Source organism: Abramis brama, assembly GCF_963993115.1.
Source record: "Abramis brama genome assembly, chromosome: 1".
In the NCBI taxonomy this organism is placed as follows: Eukaryota; Metazoa; Chordata; class Actinopteri; order Cypriniformes; family Leuciscidae; genus Abramis; species Abramis brama.
The window spans coordinates 52,086,571-52,097,714 of NC_139963.1; positions in this window are offsets into that span (position 1 = coordinate 52,086,571).

Here is an 11,144-nt window from a genome sequence, read left to right on the forward strand (position 1 = left end):
AATGGAACAGGATGCCATTCGGGCTGTGCAATGCCCCCGGCACCTTCCAAAGATTGATGGAACGGATGTTCGGGGACCAACAGTGCCAGTCTCTGCTCCTCTACCTTGATGACATTGTTGTGTTTTCCTCTTCAGTTGAGCAACATCTGACTCGGATGGAGGTAGTGTTAAGCCGGCTACACAGGGAGGGTTTAAAGGCTAAGTTATCTAAGTGCGCGTTCTTTAAACAAGAAGTGCAGTACCTGGGTCATGTCATTTCGTCGGAGGGGGTTTCCACAGACCCAGGTAAGATTGCAGCAGTTTCACAGTGGCCGCTCCCAACCAATGTGACAGAGTTGCGGTCATTTTTAGGGTTTGCCAGCTATTACCGACGTTTTGTGGAGGGATTCGCTAGGCTAGCTGCCCCCTTACATCGATTGGTGGCGGAGCTGGCGAATCCCAAGCACTCAAGACAGCCAAAGCGTATTGATAATGCCTGGTCTGCAGAGTGTCAGAGTAGCTTTGAGGAGTTAAAAAGGAAACTTACCACAGCACCAGTACTTGCCTATGCTGATTTTTCACTTCCATTCATCTTGGAGGTGGACGCCAGCCATGGGGGACTGGGGGCGGTCCTTTCACAGGAACAGCAAGGCAAGGTGCGTCCCATTGCCTATGGTAGCCGGGGTCTTAGGCCCACTGAGCGCAATACATCTAACTATAGTTCTATGAAACTGGAGTTTCTTGCGCTCAAGTGGGCCATGACTGAAAAGTTCCGGGAGTACCTGCTGGGGCATAGGTGTATGGTGTACACCGATAATAACCCTCTTAGCTACCTGACCTCTGCCAAGTTAGGGGCCATGGAACAGCGCTGGGCTGCTCAGCTGGCAGTTTTTGACTTTGAGCTCAAATATAGATCAGGTAAGAGTAACCGCAATGCTGATGCTTTGTCACGGCAAAACTTCCTGGTGGAGGGAGATCAGGATTTGTGCCGGGGTGTAGCTGTCCCAGTGTTGTTGTGTCAAGCCGCCCAAGGTGGGATGATGACTCGGGTGAATCAAATTGAAGCATTCCCCTGTCCCACCAGTGATATGTGTATGCAGCAGAAGGCAGACTCAGTCATTAGGGAGCTTTTAGTGTTCTGGAGGCGGAAGTCACCTCCTAGCTCTGAGGAGCGTAAGAAACTCTCCAGGTCTGCTGTGGTCCTGCTTCGTCAATGGGACCGCTTGGTGGAGAAAGAGGGAGTGCTTTATCACCGGGTGTTTCGCCCGGATGGTGGAGAGGCGGTTCTCCAAGTGTTATTGCCGGCGGCCATGAAGTCTGAAGTGCTGACTCAACTTCACCAACAGCACGGGCACCAGGGGGTGGAGCGCACTGCTCAGCTGGTACAGCAGCGATGTTACTGGCCAAGGATGTCTGCTGACATTGCCCGCTGGTGCCAAGAGTGTGAGAGATGTCAGTGTGCTAAAGGCGACCAGCCCACCCATGCTAGCTTTATGGGACACTTGTTGGCTGCACGGCCAAATGAGATCTTAGCTTTAGATTTCACGTTGTTGGAACCCTCAAGTACAGGTATCGAGAATGTTTTAGTCATGACCGACATTTTTACCAAGTACACCTTGGCTGTACCTACCAAGGACCAACGAGCGGAGACTGTGGCCCAGGTCCTGGTAGTTGAATGGTTTTGCAAGTTTGGAGTGCCTGGTCGGATCCATTCGGACCAGGGCCGTAATTTTGAGTCGGCTCTCATTCAGCAGCTCTGTTGCTTGTATGGAGTTGAAAAGTCACGAACTACACCATACCATCCGGCCGGAAACGGCCAGTGCGAACGTTTCAACAGAACCCTGCATAACCTGTTGCGCACGTTGCCGGTGGCAAAGAAAGGGGATTGGCCATTCTGTCTTCCTCAAGTACTCTTCGCCTATAATACTACTCCTCATCAAGCTACGGGGGAGTCACCTTATTTTTTGATGTTTGGGCAGGAGCCTAGACTTCCGGTTGACTTCCTTCTTGGGAGGGTTGAACAACCGCTGGTAGGTAGTGTGCATAGGTGGGTCCTGGAGCACCAGGATCGGTTGCAGGTGGCCTTTGAGGGTGCTCGTGAGCGTTTGGGGGCCGCGGCAGGTCGCCGGAAGGCCAGGCATGATCTGCAGGTACGAGAAGCACCACTGAAGGAGGGTCAGTTGGTATACCTCCGCGATCATAGCGTGAGAGGTAGACAGAAAATCCACGACCTGTGGAGCTCAGTGGTGTACCAAATCTTGAAGGCACCTAAGGAGGGGGGTGTGGTGTATACCATTGCCCCCACCACAGATTTGGATAAAGTAAAGCATGTGCACCGATCCTTGCTGAAAGCTCAAATTAGCCGGAACCCCTCCCCCCCCATCTTGCACGATAATCCGGTGGTTGAAGTTGTACAGCTTCATGGGGAGGAAGAGTTAGATGAGGGAGACTTGTTTGTCCTTGTGCCGGAAACACCGCAAGTTGACGGTATGCAGGTACCTGGGGGTAGTGCCCCTCCCGGCCCTCCAGAGGTTGAGGAAGTGCCATCTGGTGAAGCCCAGGGGGCGGAAGGGGGTCTTGAGATGGAGGTGAATTTGCAGCCTGTAATGAGCGTCCCTGCCAGTTCTGTGGTGGTCAGGAGGACTGGAAGGACTACTGCTGGGCAGCATTCTAATGTACATCACCTTCCACAACCATTGGGGTTAGGTACAGTATCTAGTATAGCGGGTGGTACATCTGGTACTTGGTTTCGGCCATGGAAGTGAGGGCTCAGAGTGGGGGTTCTGTTGAGTTTACCGTCGGGGCGTCGGTACAGAAGCTGGGGGTGGATTGTAACCGAATGAATAGGACGAGTGGTGGTGATTGACGGTTGTGAGGACCAATTAGCAGGGAGGATCCACTATTTAAGAGCTGGTTGGTCATGGCCTGGGATGCGTCACGTCCGGCTCCTCCTCTCTTTCCGTTGTTGACAGTGAACACAGGTATGTTTCATTAGCATGTAGCAAGTTTTGTTGTTTGCTGTGTGCATGACAGTAATGATTCATGGCTATTCTAGCCTGTCTTTTCTCCTCCCTGGTTCCCTCGGCTTGTGTTAAGTGGATGCTAAGACTACTAACCTTTCAGGTATGTGTGGACTGTTTTATGAAAGCAGATTGGTTAGCTTGGTGGGGTTTGGGGATTAGTTGATGTTTCGCGTTGTGTGCAGTGTTCCCTGTATCTCAGCTGAACGGCAGTTATATGAATATCGTATATCTGTGCCTGTAAAGGGATAATAGAGCTTATCTCCACTTTTTCGGTAAGTGTTATGCACATAGTTAAATGCTGAGAATTTTAGCAGGTGATGTATGCATTTGGTAATTGTTTTTCTGTGTGGATTTGTCTCAGGATTCTCTCTCCCGCTCGTGAGCGATTTGTTTCTGCTATAGTTGCCGTCTCGGTTGCTTCTCCGTTGCCATACTGCGAGAGCGCCGCATCGTCCAATTAATCAGGAGGATTGTCGCTGTCTGGTTTCTTTAAATATTAGTGTATTGTATTTTGGAGTCGATGTTCACTACTTTGTGAAATAAGGAGAAAGTAACCTCGCGGTTGCTCCTTTTAAGCTGGTCTGAATTAAGTTAACTTGTTTTGTTTTTTTGTTTTCTTTCTTTTTCTATTGTACCAACATCTATATTGTTTGTGACTTGATATGACTTTATTTTCGTCTTGTTTTTGTGATCAGTGATATAATCAATTTGTGATTTATTGTAACTGTTCTGAAGTGTTTTGTTTTTCTTTCTTTCAGTCGCCGGGTTCCCACGGGTGACGGGTCTCTTGTGGTGGTGGTGGTGGTGCTCCTCCTACGGGCGGTGCCACACTTCTGAAGTGTTGTGGTTGCGTAAGCTGCGTGCACGGTGGTGTGTGTGTGCAAGTGTGCTTTTGATTTACTAGCTTTGTGACCCCTTCTCCGTGTGGTGAACCCTGGCCCTGTAAGGTTGTATTTCTTTTCTTTTCAGTTGTGTAATTAATAGTGATGTGAGTTGTATGTCATTTGTTGTTTTTGTTTGTCTTGAAGTCGATGTCAGCCATGCACTAACAAGTCATCAGACACATCCTGGTGCAATGGAGATTATTTTAATGTGAATCTCACACTCTTTTTTTAAATAGGATTTTGTATTAATAAAGTTTTGTATTTCTTCATGATACCCACGTTTCCGCCCACTTCCTTACGAGAGTCGAACCTGTGTGACCTAAATTTTTAGGTATCATTCATATTTCCCGGGGTGAAATTCCCATGGGTGGCGTAGTCGAAACTCCTTGTGTCTGAAACCTGGTATTGCTCTGTCACATCTGGATAACGTACGTGTGGATAAACGTGTGGATAAACGCCTGGATAACGTACGTGTGGATAAACTCCTGGATAACGTACGCGTGGATAAACGCCTGGATAACGTACGTGTGGATAAACGTCTGGGTAAACGTCTGGATAACGTACGCGTGGATAAACGTCCGGATAAACGTCTGACACTGGCTAAATTCTATTTTCTTTAATATTGTAGCCTACCTTTTTAATTTGGGATATAATCATTCATAACACACTGTTTTCATGTTTTTATGGGTTGTACAAAAGTGTAGGCCTACACACTATTAGTAATAAATCTCATTTATATATGTTTATATATTTATTTATGTGTATGTTTAAAGGTAATATTGTAAATAAAAAACAGAAGTAAGGTTAAAAAAATAAAGGTAGCCTATTAATTTATTTTTTAACTGGTCATTGACTGATTTTAATTTACCTGTTAAACGTAATGTTTTATGGGTTTCTCTGTCTTTTCTGTATGCTGCATGTCTCCTTAATCAGAATCATCTGATTCAGATCAGCTTGGGACTTTATACAAAAAGAACATGTTTTTCTCGTAATAACAAGATGTTATGTCATTAAAACGACATATTTTCTTGACCTTATAAGAAAATATGCCTTTATCCACATAAGATTGAAAGCCTATCACGCCTTTATCACACTTCTACATTCAAATAGTAGCAGCCCCCAATCAGAGGCGAACAATTAATCAAATTAAACAAATTAATCAATGAGGCCCTTTTTAAAAAATATATTTTATATAGGCCTATAAGTTTTTTATATAATATATTATATATAAGATTTATTTTTGTTAATAGGCTATATCTTTATCACCTAGAGATATAATTAAACAAAAAGTAGTCATCTAACAGAAGCCTAAGTTGTTTATTTTTTACAACATTATGTTCTTATTTTGTTTAATTAACGAAATGTCAATATTCGTCTTTATAACAGAAGATACAATACAATACAAAAATCTTCAAGATACAGCCTACAATCTTCACATGCCGGATTGTCACCTTTTAAACAGTCCTTTATGTGGTGGAATAAGCAATGCTATAGAAATATATTGTTAGTTTCTTAATTTAAACTTTATTTGAACTAATTATGCTAACTCAACTAATTGAATGTAAAGAGCTGTATACTAATTACCTACTAATTAAATCATGTCAAATAGTAGGCTATTGATTAGAGTTGCCATAGACTTGTCTAGACTAGTCATTTATTTAAGCAATTAGGACTAATCGCACGTTTATATTCAATCCTGGCTGCATAGGCTATTGCCTATATTCCGCGCTCAAGCGCATGCATAAAACTTGCCGCAAAGCACAGGCAAAAGTAGGCTATGTTTGTCAAACACATTTACAGCAGCAAAGAAAGCTAAAGTGAAATGAGATCAGGTGATGATGGTTACCTGTTGATGGTTTTATAATCATCATGAAATAACCTGTTTCACTGAGATAATTTGAATCTAACAATTGTGTTGTACCATTAATATATTCTCATCACAAACCCTGTGTTACTGCAGCATGAGATCCAGCAATATTATAACAATCAGTTTGAAGACTTTAACAAACATGAGCACGAACCATTACTGTTCGATCACAAACACAGACATCAATAATCAACGTATGAATCTCAACAATGGTGAGAATCAAAAGTACTTTGCTGCAATGCATGCTGGGTACCATCATTGTACAAAACTCCCAGCATGCATTGCAACATGAATAAATTATGCAGCTAAATTGTCCTATTAATTTGTTTAATTCTAAATATTTGCTTTTATTTTTTTGCTGTTGTTTTTGTTGTGGCATTTAGTAGCTTTTCAGTGATGTTCTGAATTAATCTAAAAAAAAAAAAAATTGTCACCCTTGTTGAGATTCATGTGCTGATTTTTGATATCTAAGTGTGTCACTGTGGATTTTTTTTCATGCTCATGTTTGTTAAAATCTTCTAACTGATTGTTATAATATTGCTGGACCTCACGCTGCAGTAACACAGGGTTTGTGATGAGAATATATTAATGGTACAAAATATGAAATATGGTATCTCAGTGAAACAGGTTATATCATGATGATTATAAAACCATCAACAGGTAACCATGATCACCTGATCTCATTTCACTTTAGCTTTCTTTGCTGCTGCAAATGTGTTTGACAAACACTCTGTCACAGCCGCCAAAAAAGACAAAATATATAATAAGAGTTAAGAGCCCAACTAATGGAAACACTATTCACTGTAATGGTGACTTTAAATGAAACACATTGTAGTTAAACCTCTGTTAATTCTCAATAAAAACTTTTGTAGACGTCTGACAGAAATAAAGTCAGTCTGATTTGTAATAAGTGAAGCTGGTAATGCTGTTTGTGGAGTTGTTTAATCCTCCAGTTCTGGTTTATTTCTTTGCTCTTGGCTGAGATGTGGCATTGCTATGGCCTGCTTGTGGCCCAGATCTGGCAAACAGGAGTGGCCCACCCAAGTGCCGTAAGTCCATGCTGCATGTGGGCCAGATCATCTTTCCATGTGTGCCAGATGTGGGCCGGATCTGGGCCGACACAATGTTGCTATGTGGGATGGTTGGTGATACTGGGACGGTTGTAACACCCCGTTACAACTGTGCCAGTTATCACCAACCAAGTGTCATTTATATTGTAAAAACTAATCAAGCCCAAAAAAAACTGCATAGTTTAGCTTTAATGTGCAAATTAAAAGTACTTAAAATTACTTTAAACTTTTTTGAGGTGTTCTACCCATTAAATACATTTCTTGTATTATTATGAATAGTCACAATAACATGACTGATTAATAATATTTTCCATTTTGAGTAGGCTATATGATTGATTAATTATGTATATTTTAGACATGTTACAACCGTCCCTGACATGTGTTACAACCGTCCCTGTACACTGGGACGGTTGTAACAGTGGAGATACTGTATTAAAATCAATTTTGCAACCTGTACATCATAAAACCACTTAAATACATTGGTTCAGAAGTTGACAGATTGAAGTTTATAATATAACAAATTGGTTATTCCAGTATAAATGGTTTTTGATGTATTGCTAAAATGGCAAAAAGTGTTACAACTGTCCCTGGTCTCCCCTACCTATATCCCTATATACTGTTTTTATATTAGACCTCTTTTCACGTGATTTCCACTGGAGTCTAAACATCAGCTTGTTTACCGTACAGTTTAGACATGGGATCATAAAGTTAGTAAATAGAGCTTACCCGTGGTACTGGTACAGCAAAACTCTTTAAAATCTGTTTTTTTTTTCTTTTTCCTCCTGGGTTGGGGATGTAATCGTCTTCGCTGAAGTGAGCACTGCACACACGAAAATCCTTGATTCTGGATATTTTAGCTCCCGCAGAGTAGCCGATGGCAACCAGCCAAAGCTGTCTCATAGCTATATCCGATACATGGAATCTGAACGGTGATCCCGGCACATTCTTGTGGTAACAACCTGGGAATTTACAAGTTCGCACCATTGTTAATTTTCTACTTTTTACGTCGTTGTCATTCGATTGTGTAAACACTATGGAACAGCTGATCGGAACATGCGCACTGTTGACGTTGACAGCAGCGCGGATTGATAGAAATGGAAAGAAAATAGTGCCGATTAAAACTGAGGTATGAATTTTGTCTGGAGTGTTTTTTGTTATGTAAATTAATCAAGCTTTGAAACGCATATAATTTTTTCACGTAAAAACGCACAGTTTTGAGGCTCAGGAAACTAACCGGGACTAACTTACTTTCTTGAAAAACTTCCAGCGGCCAGAACTCTGACCAGGGAGGTGACCACAGAGTGGGTCAGTGTGTATGCACTATCGTGCTGGTAAGGATTGCATACAACTTCATGTCTTAAATGGGCGAACTATCCCTTATTTTAAACTGTTTAAAACTAATCAAATTTCCCGCTCGTCTACTACTGTCCAGTGATTTGCCGTCCAGCATGGCGTCATCACGTGGTAGTGGTCACGTGTTTGCAAAGGGTCTATTTCTGATGTGCGATGTGGCCGATGTGCGTGTTGGAAGCGGGACTTTTATTTTGACGGGTGGCGCTGAGAACAGTGTCTGATCACACACACAGCGCTCACTCACATTCTCCGTCTGTCAGTCATACTTTGTTAGACAGAACTGGTAAACATAGTAAGTAAATGTTATGCGAATAAGTAAAGTGTTTTTATATTATTTGTTAAAGAAAAGGCAAACAATCAGGCTAAAATACTTTCTTATTTACTACATCTACATCATTTAAACAAATCTCTTAATATCTAATAAACATTTAATTTCACAAACCTTGCAGATTTAATGGAATCCAGCTGTGATATCTTGTGAAGTGTGCATTTGTAGCCGGCTTAAACATGTTAATGTTAGTGACGGTCGGTCCGTGCGAAGTGAGTGAATGCAAAGATCAGCTTCAGGAGACGCGATCGAAAAATGTAAATACTTAATTTTAAAATATGCCGTGCTATATCCAGTTGCCCACTACAGTGTTTACTTCCTTTTTATGGTAAAAGTAAAAATAATACAACGGTATTGTGGTACAGTGTTTGGTACAGTGTACAGTGGTACAGTGTTTACTTCTTTTTTATTCACATATTCATATATATTTTAAAAAAAAATTATTTGTGAAAAAATACTGTAATAGGATTACAGATTCAAGAAGTTGCCATCTAAAGTATAAGCATGTTTATTTTAAAGATTTGTTTTCTAATTTATTTAAAATCTATATAAAAAAATATTAAAATAAATATAAAGTACATAATAAAAATATCGCCTTTATATCGGCCATCCTGCTCTCTAAGATATCGGCATCGGCCATCAAAAAAACAATATCGGTCGACCACTGTTGTGGCAAAAATTCATTAAACAATCACCAACTGCGTAAGAGACACTCTGAAATTCGAATGATCATTAAAAGTATTTTATTCTTGCAAGAAGGCCCAGTTGCCACACAGAAGTCACCAGTACAGTCTGTGAAACAAGTGCGACGACGAGAGGGAGGGCAGAGGAGTCTTTATACTGCTTTCAAGGTCTTCTGCTTACAGGCCCTTATCTAAACAAGGAGAGGCTTCGCTGCTAGTTTTCTGATACTGCTAAGTTTGATCTTACAAACTCACAAGTTCTAAATTGGACGGCCTCTGACCCTAGGGGACCACATACAGTCCAGCAAAGAGTCATTTCAATGTCTTACTGAAATTAAATGAAAATCAATACTGTAAATCAATGAAAATCAAAATTTCCCATAACAACCACTAAATAAAAGCAAGCTTGCTCAGTTGGGGATATTTTGGGGATATTTAATTTTACTCTATCAATCAATAAATTCCACTAGAAACAAACCTTGTTGTATTATTTTATTTTAATTTAATACTGTGAAGCTGCTTTGATACAATCTGTATTGTGAAAAGCGCTATACAAATATACTTGATTTGATTTGATTTGATAAACACTGCATGCTGACAAACAGCAAATCAATTAACATTAGGCTATTTAAGTTAACTTACATAACGTTACATGGGGTCATAACTATAATGTTAAAGTGACCTAAAAATAACTACATTTTTATTTATATAACTCTGTAATATTTAATTAACTCAATTATGTAAAGTTATAATAGAAGTAAAACATTTAGGCCATTAAATACTATTCATTTATTTAATATCATTAATGTAACAATGTCTTTTGAATGTATAAATTTCATCAGAACGTTTGTCCATACAGATACTGTAAATATTTGACTGTCACTGAAATATTAACTTTTGTTTCTTTTTCTCCCCTTTCCATGTGTGTAATCAGTTAATTGGTACTGCTCTGTGTACTGTTGTATTATATAAGTATTCTGTTGGAATCACTGTCTGACACATTCTCAGTTTTTACATTGTAGATTTGTCATAGACATTTACAAAAACTTTCTTTGCACCATATAAATGTGTATATTCATAAACATTTTGTTATGTTATGTTAATATTTTGGGAATACATTTTTTTAAATGAGATGTCCCTCACCCCCTGAACAAATACTGTATTTGAAATGTTGTTTGTCCTCTCTCTTTTCAGTATTTCTTGCCATCTAATCCTGATTGCAGAATTGAGCTCCAACCCCAGTTAAGCAGACCTGAACCAGTTGATCGAGGTCTTCAGGATCAGCAGACACTACAGACAGGCTGGAGCTAAACTCCTCCATGACCAGGACTGGACACCACTGCTGTAAGTGATCCATCTAGTCATGTTCAGAACATTTTGCAGGGGACCTCAGCTCTGGCCTTTGAGGACCACTGTCCTGCAGACTTTAGCACCAGCCCTGGTCCAGCACGCCAGAACAAGCTAATCGAACTCTTTTGGTTAAAAGAGCAAGTGAGATTGATCAGGTCTGGACATAAACTGCAAGACACTTCGAGGACCAGAGTTGAGAACTCCTGGCATATTAATTAGTCAATAATCACTGATGAAAAAATAATCATTTTTATTTGTATAGATTTATGAGATATTTGACTAATATTCAGTTGTCTTCTCTCTTTTTTCCTTAATTGTGATGTGTGTCAAACAGCCAAATAAACCCAAAAGAGAGACACTCAGGCACAGGTCACTATTTTTCTGTGTAAGTACATTTTTGACTGTCAGACACATTCCCTCTATTTGTTTTAAATAAAAATGACTGGCTGCAATTTAAAGCTATCAAATTAATTATTGATAAAGACATTGAAAGGATTGTTCTTCATGTTGTTCCAAACATGTATTATTTACTTTTTTCTGTTGAATGCAAAAGATGATATTTTGAATTGTTTAATCTGTTTTGTTCATACAATGAAAATCCCATTGG